The following is a 21474-nucleotide window of genomic DNA, read 5'->3' as shown; positions in this document are numbered from 1 at the left end:
GGCCTTCGCTCTGCTGGGTTGAAAGGGGCCTCCCGCCGGGCGGCAGGCAGGCCCTCGAGTCGGACGGTCCATGCGGGGTGGAAGCTAATTGCTTGAAACAACAGCCGAGGCTGGCCAAGCAGTCCATCCCTAAACGGACCGAGAGTGCCCAATCGATCAGAGAGTACAGCCGGGAAAAAGTCTCCTGGCATCCCCGGACCTCACGGAGGTCTGCCTGAGCAAACTCCTAAGAAAAGGGACCATCGGGAAGGGGCCGAGAGGCAGGTGCGTACCCGGGCCCCCGGGGGCCCCGCGAGGTGGGCCCGGGTGCTGCCTGTCCCCGTCTCGGCATGGCCAGACCTCGGGGAGGCCTGCCTGAGCAAACTCGGAGGAAAAGGCCCATCGGCAAGGGGGCTGAGCGGCAGGTGCGTACCCGGGCCCCTGGGGGCCCCGGCAGGCGGGCCCGGGTCCTGCCTTCCCCTGATTCGGAACCGCCGGACCTATCGGAGGTCAGACTGTGGAAAAAAACTCGGAGAAAAAGGACCATCGGGAAAGGGCTGAGAGGCAGGTGCATTCCCGGGCCCCTGGGGGCCCCGGCGGGCGGGCCCGGGTGCTGCCTGGCCCCGTCTCAGCATGGCCAGACCTCGCGGGGGCCTGCCTGAGCAAACTCGGAGGAAAAGGCCCATCGGCAAGGGGGCTAAGCAGCAGGTGCGTACCCAGGCCCCTGGGGGCCCCGGCGGGAGGGCCCGGGTCCTGCCTTCCCCTGATTCAGAATCGCCAGACCACACGGAGGTCTGACTGACCCTCTCCCTAGTAATCCGGAGGAAAATTACCCCCCTTTCTTGTAATCCGTGCACTAGAGGTGACAGAGGGGACCCAAGGCGCGAAAGTACCCGACCTCCTGGAGCCCTCGCTGGGATCCGGGAGGCAAATGGCACCTCATCGGGACTTCCAGGGAAGTTCGGCCATCTGGTCGCCCCCATTGGAAAGCATTGCGGGCGACCAGATGGCCGAGGCGATCCGGGAGACCAGATGGCCGAGGGGATAGGGGCGACCAGATGGCCGAGGGGATCCGGGAGACCAGATGGCCGAGGGGATCCGGGCGACCAGATGGCCGGGCACGAAAGGGACGCCATCCGGTCGCCCCGTGCCCCCACGAAGGAGGGAGCGGGCGCCCGGGGCCCCAGCCGGGCCACAGCCATGGAGGCTGCCAGGGGCCGGCGGGCCCTCCGACCCGGGGCCCGCTTACACCTTGACAAGCAGGGGAGGCCTGCAAGGGACCGACGGACCCCTGTCCTGGGCCCTGGGTGGAGCGGCAGCCCGGGGGACCGGGCCCAGGGCCGGAGCGCCCGACCCGGGGCCCCGACCGGGCCCCTGGACCCAGCCGGGGCTCCCAGGCCCGGAGGCACAGGGGAAGCCTCCCCGGGCCCGCCGGACCCCGTCCCGGGCACCCTGCCCCGCGGCAGGACCCAGGACGGAGCCCGGGGTGGGGAGGCCACCCTCCCCGGGGCCCTCAGGGGCCCCGGATGGAGCTCCTGAACACAGACAAGCAAGGGGAGGCTCCCCGGGCACATCGGAACCCCTTTCCGGGCCCTTGGCAGTGCGGCAGGCTGGGAGACAGGGCCCAGGGCCTGAGCACCCGACCCGGGGCCCGCCCGGGCCCCTGGACCCAGCCGGGGCTCCCAAGCCCGGAGGCGCATGGGACGCCTCCCCGGTCCCTCCGGACCCCGTCCCGGGCACCCTGCCACGCAGCAGGACCAAGGACAGAGCCCGGGGTGGGGAGGCCGCCCTCCCCGGGCCCTCAGGGGCCCTAGCCACTGCTCCTGAACCCAGCCAAGCAAGGGGAGGCTCCCCGGGCACATCGGAACCCCTTCCCGGGCCCTTGGCAGTGCGGCAGGCTGGGAGACAGGGCCCAGGGCCGGAGCATCCGACCCGGGGCCCGGCCGGGCCCCTGGACGCAGCCGGGGCTCCCAAGCCCGGAGGCGCATGGGACGCCTCCCCGGTCCCTCCGGACCCCGTCCCGGGCACCCTGCCACGCAGCAGGACCAAGGACAGAGCCCGGGGTGGGGAGGCCGCCCTCCCCGGGCCCTCAGGGGCCCTAGCCACTGCTCCTGAACCCAGCCAAGCAAGGGGAGGCTCCCCGGGCACATCGGAACCCCTTCCCGGGCCCTTGGCACTGCGGCAGGCTGGGAGACAGGGACCAGGGCCGGAGCACCCGACCCGGGGCCCGCCCGGGCCCCTGGACCCAGCCGGGGCTCCCAAGCCCGGAGGTGCATGGGACGCCTCCCCGGTCCCTCCGGACCCCGTCCCGGGCACCCTGCCACGCAGCAGGACCAAGGACAGAGCCCGGGGTGGGGAGGCCGCCCTCCCCGGGCCCTCAGGGGCCCTAGCCACTGCTCCTGAACCCAGCCAAGCAAGGGGAGGCTCCCCGGGCACATCGGAACCCCTTCCCGGGCCCTTGGCACTGCGGCAGGCTGGGAGACAGGGACCAGGGCCGGAGCACCCGACCCGGGGCCCGCCCGGGCACCTGGACCCAGCCGGGGCTCCCAAGCCCGGAGGTGCATGGGACGCCTCCCCGGTCCCTCCGGACCCCGTCCCGGGCACCCTGCCACGCAGCAGGACCAAGGACAGAGCCCGGGGTGGGGAGGCCGCCCTCCCCGGGCCCTCAGGGGCCCTAGCCACTGCTCCTGAACCCAGCCAAGCAAGGGGAGGCTCCCCGGGCACATCGGAACCCCTTCCCGGGCCCTTGGCAGTGCGGCAGGCTGGGAGACAGGGCCCAGGGCCGGAGCACCCGACCCGGGGCCCGCCCGGGCACCTGGACCCAGCCGGGGCTCCCAAGCCCGGAGGTGCATGGGACGCCTCCCCGGTCCCTCCGGACCCCGTCCCGGGCACCCTGCCACGCAGCAGGACCAAGGACAGAGCCCGGGGTGGGGAGGCCGCCCTCCCCGGGCCCTCAGGGGCCCTAGCCACTGCTCCTGAACCCAGCCAAGCAAGGGGAGGCTCCCCGGGCACATCGGAACCCCTTCCCGGGCCCTTGGCCGTGCGGCAGGCTGGGAGACAGGGCCCAGGGCCGGAGCACCCGACCCGGGGCCCGCCCGGGCCCCTGCACCCAGCCGGGGCTCCCAAGCCCGGAGGTGCATGGGACGCCTCCCCGGACCCGTGGAGCCCGTCCTGGGCACTCCTGTATGCCGTTGGCCCGGGGAAGGGAGCCCCGGACGTCCGGGACCCGTGGAGCCCGTCCTGGGCACTCTGAAATGCTTTGGCCCGGGGAAGGGAGCCCCGGACACCCGGGGGGAGGACTGCCCGGGACCCGTGGAACTCGTCCTGGGCACTCTGACATGCCGCTGCCCGGGGAAGGGTGCCCCGGATGCCCGGGGCCCGTGGAGCCCGTCCTGGGCACTCTGACAAGCCGTTGGCCCGGGGAAGGGAGACCTGGACGCCCGGAACCCGTGGAGCCCGTCCTGGGCACTCTGAAATGCTTTGGCCCGGGGAAGGGAGCCCCGGACGCCCGGGGGAGGACTGCCCGGGACCCGTGGAACTGGTCCTGGGCACTCTGACATGCCGCTGGCCCGGGGAAGGGTGCCCCGGATGACCGGGGCCCGTGGAGCCCGTCCTGGGCACTCTGACATGCCGCTGGCCCGGGGAAGGGAGCCCCGGACGCCCGGGGCCCGTGGAGCCCGTCCCGGGCACTCTGCCATGCCGTCAGCCTGGATGGAGCCCCGGACGCCCGGGGGGACGAAGGCCCGGGACGCATGGAGCCTGTCCCGGGCACTCTGCCATGCCGTCGGCCTGGATGGAGCACCGGACGCCCGGGGGACGACTGCCCAAGAGCCATGGAGCCCGTCCTGGGCAATTTGACATGCAGTTGGCCTGGAGGAAGGAAGCTCCGGGTGGCCTAGGGAGGTGTTGCCCAGGCATATCCCATCTGGTCCCCATGGCAGAGAACCACCAACCCTGGAGGGGTGTCAGGGCATACCCTGCCCCATAGTAATCCGGAGGCAAATTACCCCCCTTTCTTGCAATCTGTGCACGCGAGGTGACAGAGGGGACCCAAGGCGTGAAAGAACCCGACCTCATGGAGCCCTCGCCGGGATCCGGGAGGCGAATGGCACCTCATTAAGACTTCCAGGGAAGTTCGGCCATCTGGTCCCCCCCATAGGAAAGCGTTGCGGGCGACCAGATGCCCGAGGGGATCCGGGCGACCAGATGGTCGAGGGAATCCGGGCGACCAGATGGCCGGGCATGGAGGTGAAGCCGCCTGGACTCTTCCCCACCCCGTCCCCGTCCCCGTCCCCGTCCCCGTCCCCGTCCCGGGACGAATGCCCGGGACGCATGGAGCCCGTCCTGGCCACTTGACGTCCCGTCCTGGGCATTGAACCATGCCGTCGGCCTGGAGAAGGGAGCCCCCGGACGCCCGGGGGAGGACTGCCCGGTACCCGTGGAGCCCTTCCCGGGTACTTTGCAACTCCGTTGGCCTCCTGGAGATGGGTGCCCCAGATGCCCGGGGGTGGGCTGCCCGGGACCCATGGAGCCCGTCCTGGGCACTTTTACATGCCGTCGGCCTGGAGGTGGGTGCCCTGAACGCCCGGGGGAGGCCTGCCCGGGACCCGTGGAGCCCCTCCCGGGTACTTTGCCAATGCCGTTGGCCTCATGGAGATGGGTGCCCCGGACGCCCGGGGGAGGACTGCCCGGTACCCGTGGAGTCCTTTCCGGGTACTTTGCAACGCTGTTGGCCTCCTGGAGATGTGTGCCCCGAACGCCCGGGGGGAGGGCTGTCCGGGGCCCATGGAGCCCGTCCTGGGCACTGTGACATGCCGTCGGCCTGGAGGTGGGAGCCCCGGACGCCCGGGGGAAGGCTGCCCGGGACCCGTGGAGCCCTTCCCGGGTACTTTGCCATCCCGTTGGCCTCCTGGAGATGGTTGCCCCGGACGCCCAGGGGAGGTCTGTCCGGGACACGTGGAGCCCGTCCTGGGCATTGAGCCATGCCGTTGGCCCGGAGAATGGAGCCCCCAGACGCCCGGGGGAGGTGTTGCCCAGGCATATCTCATCTGGTCCCCCGGGCAGAGAACCACCAGCCCTGGAGAGGTGTCCGGGCGTACCCTGCCCCTAGTAATCCGGAGGGAAATTACCCCCCTTTCTTGCAATCCGTGCACGCGAGGTGACAGAGGGGACCCAAGGCGTAAAAGAACCCGACCTCATGGAGCCCTAGCTGGGATCCAGGAGCCGAATGGCACCTCATCGGGACTTCCAGGGAAGCCCGGCCATCTGGTCGCCCCATTGGAAAGCATCGCGGGCGACCAGAGGGCCGGGATCGAAAGGACTCCCAGCTCCCCATCCATCCCAAGCCTTCGCGGTAGGGTTCCTGACTGCCTGCCCACGCAAGGCAGGGCTCTTGGACCCCGGCTGGGCCTCAGGCGCAGGTTGGACCACCGGAGCTCTAGGGCCCGGACGACCTGGGGGAGGAATGCCCGGGACCCGTGGAGCCCGTCCTGGGTACTTTGACATGCCGTCGGCCTGGAGGTGGGTGCCCCGGACGCCCGGGGGAAGCTGCCCGGGACCCATGGAGCCCGTCCTGGGTACTTTGCCAATGCCGTTGGCCTCGTGGAGATGGGTGCCCCGGACGCCCGGGGGAGGTCTACCTGGGACCCATGGAGCCCTTCCCGGGTACTTTGCCAATGCCGTTGGCCTCGTGGAGATGGGTGCCCCGGACGCCCGGGGGAGGTCTACCTGGGACCCATGGAGCCCGTCCTGGGTACTTTGCCAATGCCGTTGGCCTCATGGAGATGGGTGCCCCGGACGCCCGAGGGAGGTCTGCCCGGGACCCATGGAGCCCGTCCTGGGTACTTTGCCAATGCCGTTGGCCTCCTGGAGATGGGTGTCCCGGACGCCCGGGGGAGGACTGTCCCGGACTCATGGAGCCCGTCCTGGGCACTTTGACATGCCATCGGCCTGGCGGTGGGAGCCCCGGACGCCCGGGGGAGGGCTGCACGGGACCCATGGAGCCCGACCCGGGCACTCTGTCATGCCGTCAGCCTGGATGGAGCCCCGGAAGCCCGGGGGACGAATGCCCGGGACGCATGGAGCCCGTCCTGGGCACTTTTCCGTGCCTTCGGCCTGGAGCCCCCAGACACCCAGGGGAGGACCACCGTGAAAACCATGGAGCCCGACCCGGGCACTCTGCCATACCGTCAGCCTAGATGGAGCCCCGGACGCCCAGGGGACGAATGCCCGGGACGCATGGAGCCCGTCCTGGGCACTTTTCTATGCCGTCAGCCTGGATGGAGCCCCGGACGCCCGGGGGACGACTACCCAGGAGCCATGGAGCCCGTCCTGGGCAATTTGACATGCAGTTGGCCTGGAGGAAGGAAGCCCCGGGTGGCCTAGGGAGGTGTTGCCCAGGCATAGCCCATCTGGTCCCCATGGCAGAGAACCACCAGCCTCGGAGGGGTGTCCGGGCGTACCCTTCTCCCTAGTAATCCGGAGGAAAATTACCCCCTTTTCTTGTAATCTGTGCACGCGAGGTGACAGAGGGGACCCAAGGCGCGAATGTACCCGACCTCCTGGAGCCCTCGCTGGGATCCGGGCAGCGAATGGCACCTCATCGGGACTTCCAGGGAAGTTCGGCCATCTGGTCACCCCATAGGAAAGCGTTGCGGGCGACCAGATGCCCGGGGGGATCCGGGCGACCAGATGGCCGAGGGAATCTGGGCGATCAGATGGCTGGACACGGAAGTGAAGCCGCCTGGACTCTCCCGACCCTGTCCCCGTCCCCGTGCCCGTGCCCGGGACGCATGGAGCCCGTCCTGGGCACTTTTCCATGCCTTCGGCCTGGAGCCCCCAGACACCCAGGGGAGGACCACCGTGAAAGCCATGGAGCCCGACCCGGGCACTCTGCCATACCGTCAGCCTGGATGGAGCCCCGGACGCCCGGGGGACGAATGCCCGGGACGCATGGAGCCCGTCCTGGGCACTTTTCCATGCCTTCGGCCTGGAGCGCCCCGACACCCAGGGGAGGACCACCCTGAAAACCATGGAGCCCGACCCGGGCACTCTGCCATGCTGTCAGCCTGGATGGAGCCCCAGACGCCCGGGGGACGAAGGCCCGGGACGCATGGAGCCCGTCCCAGGCACTCTGCCATGCCGTCGGCCTGGATGGAGCCCCGGACGCCCGGGGGACGACTGCCCAAGAGCCATGGAGCCCATCCCGGGCACTCTGCCATGCCGTCCAGACAAATTCGTACGGACTCCTAACCTTCCGACACGGATCGGAATCGAGCCCTTTCTGACCCAGCAGATTTCAGGTTGATTTGCTATATACTTTACGTACGATTTTATGGGGGCCGATTCCGATCCGGTACGTAAAAGCACATCCGACCGACATGTCGGACAACCACGTACACCCAGGGGATAGGACTGCCCGGGTCACATGGACCCCGTCCTGGGCACTCTGATCTGCCGCCGGCGCCGGGGATCGAACCGTGATCACCAGATGGGGATATCCCAAAAATCTGGCATGGATACGGCCCGCCAGGACAGGTTTGGGCACCCCTGCTCTAGAAGTTAGCTGTGGATCGCATCCCTTGTCAATGAAACCTGAATACAATCAATTAGGAGCCAATACGTTATTAATGACTACAAATAGTATTCACCTTCTTTGCAAGTATTTGAATTTTTCAAGCAATTTTACGGTCTTTCTTTCCTCCATAAATTTACATACAATAAAAATATCACGATACAGATCGGAATTTTGTCTAGTGGAAGTTTTGCCTAATTAGTAAGTAGGGCAGAGAGTTAATATGCCTGCTGCAAACTGTATGCTAAATGCAGATCAGGGAGAGCATATGATGAAAATAGGTCAGCGCCTTGTTCGAGACGTCCTTTTTTATTTATTTACAGTGAGTGTTTAAGTTAAAATCCCAGTGAGCTATTAACTGTCATAGAAGAGTGCATACAAACGGAGAGTGCTATGACCCCCCCCCCAGTTTTTTCATTATTAGAATGTTGCAATAAGGGTTCATTTTGGTAAAAAAATACTGTTCTAATTAATAAAGAGAACCCCCTAACCACAGTGTAACGTTTTAAATTCTGAGTTTTTGTGCTTCTCTAGACCAAGCACTCAAACTATACTGTCTATCAGTATGGATGGCATGTGACTCGTACCCCTTGTAGTCCTCTATCTTATGTAACATTCCAAATACACTGAATTCACACTTTAATTGGTTGTCTCAGTGTAATGTGTGTGTGATGCAGAGTGCTCTGACACCCTACACTTGTATGAGTGGCGCTATAAAACGAATTAAATGCATTTCAGCAAGAGAGTGGTTATGGAGACTTGAGGGGCACTGTTAAAGCGTGTTAGTGAGGGAGTCCTTGGCATTGGTGATAATTGGGGGGCGTCAACAAACAAACAAGCCGGCCCGGGGTATAATAATTTACATACAGCTGACAGCAAGTGGACTGCTCTGCTGCAATGGCCAAATTCATACAACTAAATTAAATTATTGTCACAATCATCATGATTAAAAATTTTGATTTATTGCATCCACACGACAGTGCGCAAGCCGTAACCATAATCAAAGTTGAGAGCATAATATAGGCCTCCAGTCTAGAAATAATGGGGGCCGCGTAGTCACCAAAGAAACATACCTTACAGCATACATAGAGAGGCCTATGCATTGTGACAATTTCTGATGTTTTACTTGATTCACTGTAGCGATAGGCTTACATGAGGTAGATCTACATCTTACCTTACTGTTCTGAAAAAGGCCTTTCTCAATGATTTATGCTTTTTCGCTCTCTGAAAAAACAGAACGTGTAGGGCTGGGATATGTTAAATTCCTCGTACAACCTTGAAAGTTGGGAATGTTATGTGCACTTTCTTATATGTGAAATAACAAGCCCAGGCAAAGTATATGGCGAAAAACAATGTAGACAAAAGAAATAAAATAAGAAATGCACTTAGAATGACATGAATATTCAGTTTAATAAATTTAATAAAAAGGATAAAAATACTTTATCATATGTTCATTATAAAATATACAGAATTGAAAAAGTTCTTTCAGATGATAGATAGTATTATTTGATCAACAATTTTAACAAAAACCCGCGTGCTGCCGGTTTCCGACACGATAGATACGCACATGGAAGACTACACTAGCTCCATCTGAAGTACTGGGAGTCCGCTCATTGGGAACCGCCCGCCCTGAAAGCGACACATTTCAGAGAACGTGCCGCTGAAGCTGTTTTCTCCCTTTTTTCTTTAAAGCACTGGGAGCCCATCCACTGGGAACCGCCCGTCCTGAAAGCGAAACACTTTAAACAACGTGCCGCTTTTCGAGGACCGTACTTTATTTGATATATCACTCGAGTTCAGACACTAAACAGGAACTCTCACTGCAGTCATCTGGCATTCGTAAAATAAGTTCGAAATCTATACGTGTAACATCGCTACATACAGATTTATCCGCTGTTTGGGCGACATCTTAATTACATACAGATTCATTGATAAAGATGGTAATTTCCTGATGAAGACATGACTGTGTCGAAACGCGTAGAGAAGAAACCGTCTTGTCTTCCCACATAAATTGGGTTTTTGTTAAAATTGTTGATCAAATAATACTATCTATCATCTGAAAGAACTTTTTCAATTCTTTATATTTTATAATGAACATATGATAAAGTATTTTTATCCTTTTTATTAAATTTATTAAACTGAATATTCATGTCATTCTAAGTGCATATCTTATTTTATTTCTTTTGTCTACATTGTTTTTCGCCATATACTTTGCCTGGGCTTGTTATTTCACATACATTGTTTTACCCTGATCCAGGAATTGAGGGCTAGATGTAGGTAATTCATATTTACCGACTCTTAAATACCGAATTTTACCGATTCGGTATTTAAGAGTCGGTAAATATGAAGGGGGAGATGTAGGTATTACAGGTTCTGTAAATACCGAATCGTTAAGAATCGGTATTTACCGAATCTGTAAATACCGAATCGGTATTGCCCATTGATTCCTATGGGCCTTGAAACCCATAGGAATCAATGGGCAATACCGATTCTGTAATTACAGAATCGGTAAACACCGATTTTAGCAAAGGTGCAGGGGGTGTCACTTTGACACCCTCTAGCACCCCAAAGACGGGCATGTGTGCCATGTGGCACACAGACATGCCCTAAGGGCATGTCTGTCTGTCACATACTAGGTGTGCATGCACACATGTGCATGCACACCTGGAATCGGTATTTTACCACCCAATTGGATTGGATGGTAAAATACCGATTCTGTAAGGCCTTAGGGACTCTGAAGAGTCCCACCTACATCTGGCCATTACCGAATCGGTAAAAATACCGATTCGGTATTTTACAGATTCGGTAAATTTACCGAATCTGTAAAATCTGACCCCCTACATCTCAAGATGCCAAATACCGGTCGGAAACGGCCGAATTCGGCCGTTTCCGACCGGTATTTGCCACCTACATCGGGCCCCTAATCCTTAATCAGGGGGTCCCTGTTATTCTTAAATATGTGCACTTTCTTACACTTCCGAGACCACTTCTGCCTAATGCATGCCTTTGGTGCCTAGATGGGCTCTGCGATTGCAATCACAATTGAAATGTCGCACATCAGCAATCTTAAAAACTAGACAGCAATGCTGCAGGTACGTGCGCCCATTATGTCAAGCGCTATTTGGCAAATGCAGCCGGCTTTCTGGCAGCCGTGCTTCTTTGTATCTTGGGGGTAATTTAAAACAGGTGGGTCCCTTCTGACAGTCATACTACCTGTTGGTTTTGCTGTGAGATTACTGCACAGCTTCTGCCTCAGCCTGAGGAGAATGCAGTATGGTGCCTGTCCGAGTGTGAGTCAGTGTCACACTAGCAGCTAAGATGGATCCGTGTGTTGTAACTATTCCTGTTGGGACTGCCTCACATCCTTTTGGGTTGGATCCCACATGGACAGAGAGGCCCTGGAGCTCTCCTGATTGATTGCTGGCAGGGAGGGGGCCCAGTGTTGGCAAAGACTGGTAATCCAAGGGGCGCCTCTGCAGCACGCAGCAATCTTGTATTTCATAAAAGCATATGGGAATGTGCAGATTAAATATCAGGAGGTGTTTTAAATATTCCTTTTACCCCCCACATACAACACAGGAGTTTCCTTACTGGTCATGATGTGTACCACAAGCCATTACATGTGCTTAAACCGTGTTCCCAGCGGCCCTGCGTTATGGAACACTCCTAATAGCTTTTGACAAAACACACTTTCAACCCGTAGGTTGGCAAAAAACTTTGATTTCTGTTTCCTGGCATGAGATTTAGATATGTGTTTTTTAATGATGCTTGGCCCTGGAGGTTAGTTTGTATCAAGCACTGCGCCGTTACACCGTTGGAGGTTTCAAATCAAAATATGCCAGCATTTTGGGCTCCGGGGCAAAGTGGTAGGTGGTGGGCTGGGCTGCCGGGGGGGCCCCCTCCATGTGTTTTGCAGGGGGGCCCCCTCAAATTTCGTTACGCCACTGGGCATCGTTGACTTGCAGTTTGGTTTCACTGACAATTGCCCAGCAGTTTGGGTCCCAGGGCCGTCAATCTTATCCCTACTACCAATGACGTGACGGCCGTGGGACAGCCCCCGCGCTCTGTGCACAGTGCGCAGCTGCGCCTGCTCTTAGCCTCTGACGCATCACGGCGGTCATGCGCCCGCCAGCGCCAGGGAGAGTGCGTACTGTGCGTCGTGAGAATAAACTTAAAAAGAACAACGACGACACCGGTCCGAGCCGAGGCGAGTCTGACTCCAGCACTATCTTCTCTCCCCTTCAAATTTAGAACGGTGAGTGACTGCTGACTGTCACTAGTAGGAGAGGCAGTAGAGAATAGTATCATTTTAATGTATAATATACTGTATATAATTATCATAAATACTGACTACATGACATGAGACTGTCGTAGTAGTAAAGCAGTGCAGCGGCACACAAATGAAAACACGGCCCTGAGGGCCCTCTTCGGCGGGTGCAAGCTGGCTTTCTAGATTCTTCCTATGCCCCACACATGCCCTTTTCGTCGAGGTAGCCTGCCCCTGCCCAGCCCATCCCCCATCCTCTAGCGCTTCCAGGGCCTTTATTGCATTGCCAAATATGCCAAACATTGCAAAATTGCTGCATTATATCAGAAACCATTATCAAAATGGGGTGACCCAAGGAAGTCGAAGACCTGGGTATTAATGCTATTCAAATACAATGGTCTCTAACCATTATTTCCACCAAAGATGAATCAATACATATTCAATATTCCACTAAGTTTGGGGGATATGTCTCACAGATCAACCCGATACACTAAATGTGTTTTCAATTTTGGAAACAAAAATATATATAACAGCGAGAATTAAACATTCAGAGCAATTTTTTAATTCATTGCATTTTAACTGTCTCCATACGAGAGAATTATTTCGGTTGCCCAAGAGAGAGCGTGCAGAAAATGAAAGAATTGTCAAGTGCTTGATAGAAAAAGAACAAAAGAACATAGAAAATGTATTTACAATTTAATATTTACAATCCATCAGTTAATACAATACGCCATACTTTAATAACCTGGCAGGTAGTGTGAATTTTTTTATATACACAATTTCCATGAATTAGAGACTTTGCTTCTAAAATTGTTGCACCAGAAAATGTGTCACACCATCCAGGAATTAAGGAGAAGGGCGTCGACGTTTCGACTCGTCTTAGGGCCTTAAGGTAATTTAGACCGTGGCCATGCGAGTCTTCATCAGGACTAAAAGTATTGGGCAACCTGAAGAGCAGTGTGGGCCCCAATAGTATTGATGGACCGAGTGGCAGTTTCTTCACTCTTTGTGTCCCATGGTTATTCAATAAAACCTTGTCCGCTGGAAGGGGCTGAAGTATTAAGCTAAATTGATGTAGCAGGTTATTAATCTCTGCACACTAGTTTTCAATTCGACATCATCCCGTCAAAAGATGACACGGCGAGTAATAATACGCGCAGGAATTAATCCGCCGTTGATGAAGGTAATTCCAAATTCAAACGGCACGACCCATAATAAACAGCAGGAATGAATCCCCAAGGAAGTATTCTAGCTCAGTTCGGATACATCCAGCGTTCCATGCCGACCGGCATTATATCAGAAAGCGTGCGGCCGGTTTCGAGGATTTCTAACCCTCAAAGGCAGCAGGGAATCGATGGGTTTTTAATGAGCTGCTGCGTGCCTGTTAAGCTCTCGGCCGGGGAAAGGTTGCTTTGTTCATTGAAGCCAGCGGACTGGACTGTATGTAGGTGTGTTAATAGAGATAGAGATTCAATCTTTGAATATTATGTGACAGGCACTGTTGCAATCATGTGCAGGCCTCGAGTGGGAACCTAACATTTCATGTCTTTTTTGGATATACCAACTTAGGCCAAGAGCTCTGCCTGTTCCTCATGCTGTTCACACTCGCCAGCGTCTCGCAGGAGATCTGCATTCTGCAATGCTTGACTGCAATTTTCTTTGCTCACAAGGCAACTCTATAGCAGCCTAGCTCATCTGAGGATGCATGGTTTCCTATTTTTCAGTATCTTGCACAGTCTTCAGTTTTCCAGTGAACTAGTTCCAAATTTCAGCTTGCTCTTCACTACAGTGCCACCTGTTGCTCGCACTCTTGTTTATACAAATCCAGGGAAGACAGATGGAGTAAGAGGGAGACAGAGGGAGCTAGAGGGAGTAATACAGAGAGAGAGAGGGAGACAGAGGGAGTAAGACAGCGAGAGAGGGAGACAGAGGGAGCTAGAGGGAGTAAGACAGAGAGAGAGGGAGCTAGACAGAGAGAGGGAGCTAGAGAGAGTAAGACAGAGAGAGGGAGATAAAGGGAGTAAGACAGAGAGAGAGAGGGAGCTAGAGGGAGTAAGCCAGAGAGAGGGAGACAGAGGGAGCTAGAGGGAGTAAGATAGAGAGAGAGGGAGCTAGAGGGAATAAGAGAGAGAGGGAGCAGGAGAGAGGGAGCAAGACAGAGAGAGAGGGAGCTAGAGGGAGTAAGACAGAGAGAGAGTAAGACAGAGGGAGACAGAGGGAGCTAGAGGGAGTAAGACAGAGAGAGAGAGGGAGCTAGAGGGGGTAAGACAGAGAGAGGGAGCTAGAGGGAGCTAGACAGAGAAGGAGCTAGAGGGAGTAAGACAGAGAGAGAGGGAGCTAGACAGAGAGAGGGAGCTAGAGGGAGTAAGACAGAGAGAGAGGGAGACAGAGGGAGCTAGACAGAGAGAGGGAGCTAGACAGAGAGAAGGAGCTAGAGGGAGTAAGACAGAGAGAGAGGGAGCTAGAGGGAGCTAGACAGAGAGAGGGAGCTAGAGGGAGTAAGACAGAGGGAGAGAGGGAGACAGAGGGAGCTAGAGGGAGCAAGACAGAGAGAGGGAGCTAGAGGGAGCAAGACAGAGAGAGGGAGCTAGAGGGAGTAAGATAGAGAGAGGGAGCTAGAGGGAGGAAGACAGAGAGCGAGGGAGCTAGAGGGAGTAAGAGAGAGAGAGAGAGGGAGCTAGAGGGGGTAAGACAGAGAGAGGGAGCTAGAGGGAGCTAGACAGAGAAGGAGCTAGAGGGAGTAAGACAGAGAGAGAGGGAGCTAGACAGAGAGAGGGAGCTAGAGGGAGTAAGACAGAGAGAGAGGGAGACAGAGGGAGCTAGACAGAGAGAGGGAGCTAGAGGGAGCTAGACAGAGAGAAGGAGCTAGAGGGAGTAAGACAGAGAGAGAGGGAGCTAGAGGGAGCTAGACAGAGAGAGGGAGCTAGAGGGAGTAAGACAGAGGGAGAGAGGGAGACAGAGGGAGCTAGAGGGAGCAAGACAGAGAGAGGGAGCTAGAGGGAGCAAGACAGAGAGAGGGAGCTAGAGGGAGTAAGATAGAGAGAGGGAGCTAGAGGGAGGAAGACAGAGAGCAAGGGAGCTAGAGGGAGTAAGAGAGAGAGAGAGAGGGAGCTAGAGGGAGGAAGACAGAGAGAGAGGGAGCTAGAGGGAGTAATACAGAGAGAGAGGGAGACAGAGGGAGTATGACAGCGAGAGAGGGAGCAAGAGGGAGTAACAAAGAGAGAGAGGGAGCTAGAGAGAGTAAGACAGAGAGAGAGGGAGATAAAGGGAGTAAGACAGAAAGAGAGAGAGGGAGCTAGAGGTAGTAAGCCAGAGGGAGAGAGAGCTAGAGTGAGAAAGACAGAGAGAGAGAGAGCTAGAGGGAGTAAGACAGAGAGAGGGAGACAGAGGGAGCTAGAGGAAGTAAGACAGAGAGAGAGAGGGAGCTAGACAGAGAGAGGGAGCTAGAGGGAGTAAGATAGAGAGAGAGGGAGCTAGAGGGAATAAGAGAGAGAGGGAGCTAGAGGGAGCAAGACACAGAGAGAGGGAGCTAGAGGTAGTAAGACAGAGAGAGAGAGGGAGCTAGACAGAGAGAGGGAGCTAGAGGGAGTAAGACAGAGAGAGAGGGAGACAGAGGGAGCTAGAGGGAGCAAGACCGAGAGAGGGAGCTAGAGGGAGTAAGATAGAGAGAGAGGGAGCTAGAGGGAGTAAGAGAGGGAGCTAGAGGGACGAAGACAGAGAGAGGGAGCTAGAGGGAGTAAGACAGAGAGAGAGGGAGCTAGAGGGAGTAAGACAGAGAGAGGGAGACAGAGGGAGCTAGATGGAGCAAGAGAGAGGGAGCTAGAAGGAGCTAGACAGAGAGGGAGCTAGAGGGAGTAAGACAGAGAGAGAGGGAGCTAGAGAGAGTAACACAGAGAGAGAGGGAGACAGAGGGAGCTAGAGGGAGTAAGACAGAGAGAGAGGGAGCTAGAAGGAGTAAGAGAAGGAGAGAGGGAGCTAGAGGGAGCAAGACAGAGAGAGGGAGCTAAAGGGAGTAAGACAGAGGGAGAGGGAGCTAGAGGGAGTAAGACAGAGAGAGAAAGAGGGAGCTGGAGGGAGTAAGACAGAGAGGGAGACAGAGGGAGCTAGAGGGAGCAAGACAGAGAGAGGGAGCTAGAGTGAGTAAGATAGAGAGCGAGGGAGCTAGAGGGAGGAAGACAGAGAGAGAGGGAGCTAGAGGGAGTAAGAGAGAGAGAGGGAGCTAGAGGGAGTAAGACAGAGAGAGAGGGCGACAGAGGGAGCTAGAGGGAGCAAGACAGAGAGAGGGAGCTAGAGGGCGTAAGACAGAGAGAGGGAGCTGGAGGGAGCTAGACAGAGAGAGGGAGCTAGAGGGAGTAAGACAGTACCTAGCGCCGTACATTTCCGACAGAGGTGGTCCATGCGGTAAGTCGTGAGGGGGTGACACCATGAGTTACCCGCACCGGGTGACACCAACCCCAGTGACGCCACTGGCATGAATATCGCTGACTTTTCAGCGATATTCATGCATTGCGGCCGTTTTTTATCGCATTTGCGATAAACCTTGGTAATACCAAGGTTTATCTGCGATAAAAATCGCCGCAGGGCAGCGGTAAATTTTTCTCTCTAACCAAGCAATAGCGATAATTATCGCTATTGCTTGGTAATATGCCCCAAGGTTTTTAAAGAGAGTCTGTTGAGTATGTGAGGAAAGAACCGAGATGTCCATGTCAGGATTTAACACGGTCTTGAAGTTCCTTCCAAGGAGTAACACCCACACAGCAAACTGGCAATCACTCCTGTTAGGTTTCGGAGGGCCTGTCTATGTAGTTGGGGAGGGATATAAACATTTAACAAATTGTATGCTTTTCCCTCTAGTGTCCCAACCACACCCACAAAGCGACACTGAGGGTCAAAGAAAATCGGGGTAAGTACCAGCGGAAACATTTTGTGGAGGAGTATCGCCTTCTTGCTGGACCCTCGACTAAACCGGAGAGATAGACCCGATTATAACCAAACCTACATAGGAAGGGACAGATGGGACCCAACAGGTGTGCTTCTTGTAGCAGGACAATGCTGGGCTGATGGTGGAAAAGAAATTTGAGGGCCACAGTACATTTAATGTGGTCCAGATGGCTCTTTACATTACAGCAAATGAGACTAAACACCAAGGTGCGGTTGACCTGAGGAATCAGGGGCCAGGGAACGAGGCAGCCACACACAGTGAAGCAAGGGACACAAGGCATGTGCAGGAGAAAGCAAAACAAAAGAAAATGAGACATGAAAAACATAACCCCCATTAACCCTCCCAAACAGCTGCAATAACCTCCATCCACCCCACACTTCTACCCAGCATCTGTCACCCGACAACAACATAAACATTAAACATGTCGGTGTATTCGAGGTGTACCTCCTCCTATGTATGATATATTGTCAGGAGTCAGGACATCAGGAACACACCCTGGATCCTGAAACAGTACATATCAAGAGCTGGGGTACTGATGGATTGCATTGGGTCTCTAAGGAAGCCTCCCTGATCAGAAACACCTGCGTCATTGGGTTCCAAGGTGATCACAGGTGCCAGAGAGATGAGGGATCTCTCATTCTCCATCTGGGGCACGCCGGAACAGTTTCTGGGGAGTCTGGCTGGGGAAAGTTCGAACAGCACCCACTTAGTCTTGGATTTAGGGCAATTTCAGGTCTGGGAGTGGGTGACAGCGGAGCGTGGCAAGTTCGAATCTGTGTGGAGGGTACCATCCGGGGGATCGTACCTCTGGTGGGTCTGTTGTTCTTTTGCCCATTCCCAAGCGGCTTCTGGAGTGTCCAAGAAATGGGAGCAGGATCCATGTATGACCCGCAATAATTTCAGGAAGAGCAACAGACATTACCCGGAGCTTCTGTTATAACCGCATTCAAGGATTTGCACTGTTGCTGCGTCTCCTTAGGGGCCAATTTTGATGCTGTCAGGAAAGCATTCCCACCGAATTAGGTTAGGAATGCTTTCTGGACAATTCGTATTCTGGGAGTCCAAACAACTGAATATGATGTGTATGGCTGCTTACAGATTCGGTTCGGTCAGACTCCCATTGACATCAATCGGAGCCTGTGATCTGGACTAGAACATAGGCTCCCAGGGGTGAGTGGGGAAAACTTGCACCCGGTGGCGGGCACCACATGCAGCCTGCAACACTGTGCATGGTTGGGAAAGGGTGTTCCTTTGTCACCCCCACGGGCCCCATGCGGAGGCCTACAGGTGACTGGGGGCCTGCTATGGGTCCGAAGTCCGATTCCCACAGCCGTTTCATCCAGATATGAAGCTTACCATGGGTACGCAGTTCATGGAGGATGGCATCTCGATCCCGGAAATTAGGTATTTTGATTATAATAGGTTGTGGAGGGTGCTTCCCGGGCCAGCATTGTGCCACGGTAAAATGCACCCGTTCCACCACAAACCATGATGATAGAGATCCCGCTGGAGCCCATGATCTGAACCAGTTTTCTATAAAGGTCTCAGGATGGTGGGTTTCAACCTGTTCAGGGAAGCCCACCAGGCATAGGTTGCTCCAGCAGGATCCATTTTCACGGGGCATATTATCAAGCAGGGCGTACAAATTATCGCCGTTTTAGCGGTAGAAAACTGCAGCTAAGCCTGACTGACTCCTTGCCCGACTGCGGAGGCTTCTGCTTACCAGAGCCGTGATGCCGTGAGTGATGAGCATTACAGAGCGCTACCCTGCGACTAGGGCCTGATGGAGACCTCCGCCCGCTTATGTGGCAAACCCATGGAGGGACTACAGGAAACACCACTTACCCACATTGGCATCCCGGTGAAGACATTGGATTTTCAATGCTGTTCTACCTCCCCTCCCTGCATACCATCTGTGCGAGACTTCCCGACCCTGTAGACATTGAGGAGCGCTACGCTGAAGCCAGAGGAAGATCGGCCTTGTGAAGGAGGCGGGTGGTCCTCGGTCTGGGTTTGGCTCCTGCGCCCCTATCAGAGGTCCATGCGGTCCTGCTTGTCGTGTTGGGCCTGGACTATTCTGATGCCACACTCCTGACTATTCTCCATAACGAGTCAGACAATGTCTTTTCCCTGCAACCCTCTCTGGAGTCTGCCCCTCACCAGGATAGCTGCCTGTGTGGTGGGGTTTGGACTGACTGCTGGGACCCGCCGTTATATTCCAGATAGGTACCCTATATAGGCACAGGTAACATCGCAACCTTTCACCTATATGCTTCCCTACATTACATACATAGTGGTTCTTAGGCACAGACCTTTTACCTAGATACGACACTGCATCTAGAACGCGGTTTCTTGGAAGCATAGCAGGACTACCATCTCCTGTATAATATCTCTGTATAAAGTTCAGGCCCGATGTCATCCTGTAGGCCGACACAGTAACACATCACGTTAGGACCCCTGGGGAGACCTATGGGTGTATATATACATCACATCTTGCTTAGAAGGACAGAGGAGACCGTGACTTTCCGGCTGACACACTGACCAGAGACGCTGAGGTTTCTGCATGCAGACGTTCCAGCTCGCAGTGGACTAACATCCCTCACGGGGTGTCCAACTTGAGACCAGGACAGGGTCCAAAATTCTTTCATTCTCAGGTAAGAGAGGGATTCTTGGCATAACACATACACAGATGCTAGGTACATTTAGGTACATCTAGTTAGGGAGAACTCGTAGGAGTTTCTGCCCGGGCCATATTACAGAATCTGCGTTAACTCACATTGTTGATGATGCGCTAAGAATGTTGGATCAAAATGAATCTTGCCTACTGATCCTTCTCGACCTTTCTTCAGCATTCAATACTGTCAAACATGATAACCTAGACCTCCTGGAACACAGGATGGGGCTGTCTGGGCCTGTGCTAAACTGGTTATCCTCATTCCTTCATAACAGATCCCAGAGCTTCAAGGTGAACCAATCCCTGTCTGATCCTGAGCAAGTCACTCTGGGGGTTCCTCAGGGTTCAGCGCTTTCACCCACGCTATTCAACCTGTTCATGGAGCCTCTGACAGAAATTCTGAAATCATCCAGCATTCACTATCACATGTATGCAGATGATACCCAACAATACCTGAAGATTACCTCCCCCGAGGACATCCAGTACCTCAACTCAGTCCTACTGGAAACACAAAGCTGGATGACACTTAACCACTTGAAGCTTAACGCTCTCAAAATGGAATTCCTCTTAATCGCACCACACAAGCAATCTCCGGTCATGGAACAATGGTTGAATCAGCTTACTGGTCTTAACTGTAGACCTCACCTTGTTTACAAGTGAAGGGTAGTAAACAGTTTATTGTGTAGTTAAATAAAACCATTACAATATTCCAAGACATAAAATATATTACCTTCACATGCCATAAAAAAGATCAAATGTAAACAATTAATATCAAGTTTAAAAAATATTTTGTAATTTTACAAGATCCGCAAATATTGCAACATTATTCTTTCTTCAATTTCTCAAGATGGGTTAAAAATGTAATTATTTGCCAAATTAATTGTGGGTCCTTTGAGTCCATACTCGCTAATATTGCCGATCTGCAGGTACAAATGCCTTTTTCATTAAACTTCCTCTCAAGCAAATTCCGGCAGCTGCGCCCTAACTCCGGGCAGATACATATCAAATGCATAAAGTCCTGTACTGCTGCTCCACATAGATCACAATCTTTTTGGCCAGGGGTGCTCCAAATTGGTTGATCAGCATTGGACAGCAGTTTCCTCATGCGCAACTCCATATACTTAGTTTTCAGATGCGGCTGGAAGGTGAGGGCCAGATATGCTGCTGGCTCAGACCCCGTATATGCTTGTAAGACCATCCATGCATGCGCACATCAGCTTAAAATTGCTTTATCTTCAATTAATGAGTGCGCTTTTGCCGCTTTTTTCATAATCATCTGAAAAGATGTCCAGGGTAGTTTCCATTGCCAGAGGTCCCAGAGTGCAGAGTTGATATCTAGATCCCGATTCAGCCATGTTTTGTACCAGAATTTGATTGTCTTACATCTTTTGTGTAGTTGTAGTTGTTGTAATCCAAACTCGAGGCGTACTTGGGCTGGCGAGGCATCACATGGCAAATGGAAGACTCTTTTGTAGACTCATGTTTGTATTTTGTCTAGTAATGGCGCACTTTCCTGTGATGAACCACACTTCCATATGCAATAGTCTGTAGTAGTTTTGCTTTGATAACTGCAAGAAGTGGGCCGAACGATGGGCCTTTTAGTCGAAAGCAAACAGTGAAGCAGTTCCCTTCTTTTCGATTGTTTCATGATGCGTAGCGAATGAGAACCTTCGGTCCAAATATATACCCAAATATTTGTAGCTGTCAACTACTTCCAACTTGGTGTTGTCAATTATAGATTTTGGCTGTTTAGGTCGACAGTGTGTTATAATCATGACCTTTGTTTTTTTAAGGTTTATTTCCATTAGGTTTGTTTTGGTGTAATTAGTTAACTCATGAATTGATCGTTGCAATCCAATTCTCGTCTGGCTTAGAAGTACAACGTCATCTGCATAGGACAGATGTGCTAGTGGCAGTGTACCCAACCGTGGTGGGTGAGAATTGACCCCGTCTAACCTTGGTGTTAAGTCAGCCATAAATAAATTGAAGAGGTACGGGGCCAATACACAGCCTTGTTTTAGCCCTTCATTAGTGTGGAT

This window comes from Lissotriton helveticus, chromosome 4_1 (assembly GCF_964261635.1).
Source record: "Lissotriton helveticus chromosome 4_1, aLisHel1.1, whole genome shotgun sequence".
NCBI lineage: Eukaryota > Metazoa > Chordata > Amphibia > Caudata > Salamandridae > Lissotriton > Lissotriton helveticus.
The sequence above is the reverse complement of the archived record's forward strand: the minus strand, read 5'-3'. Positions refer to the sequence as shown.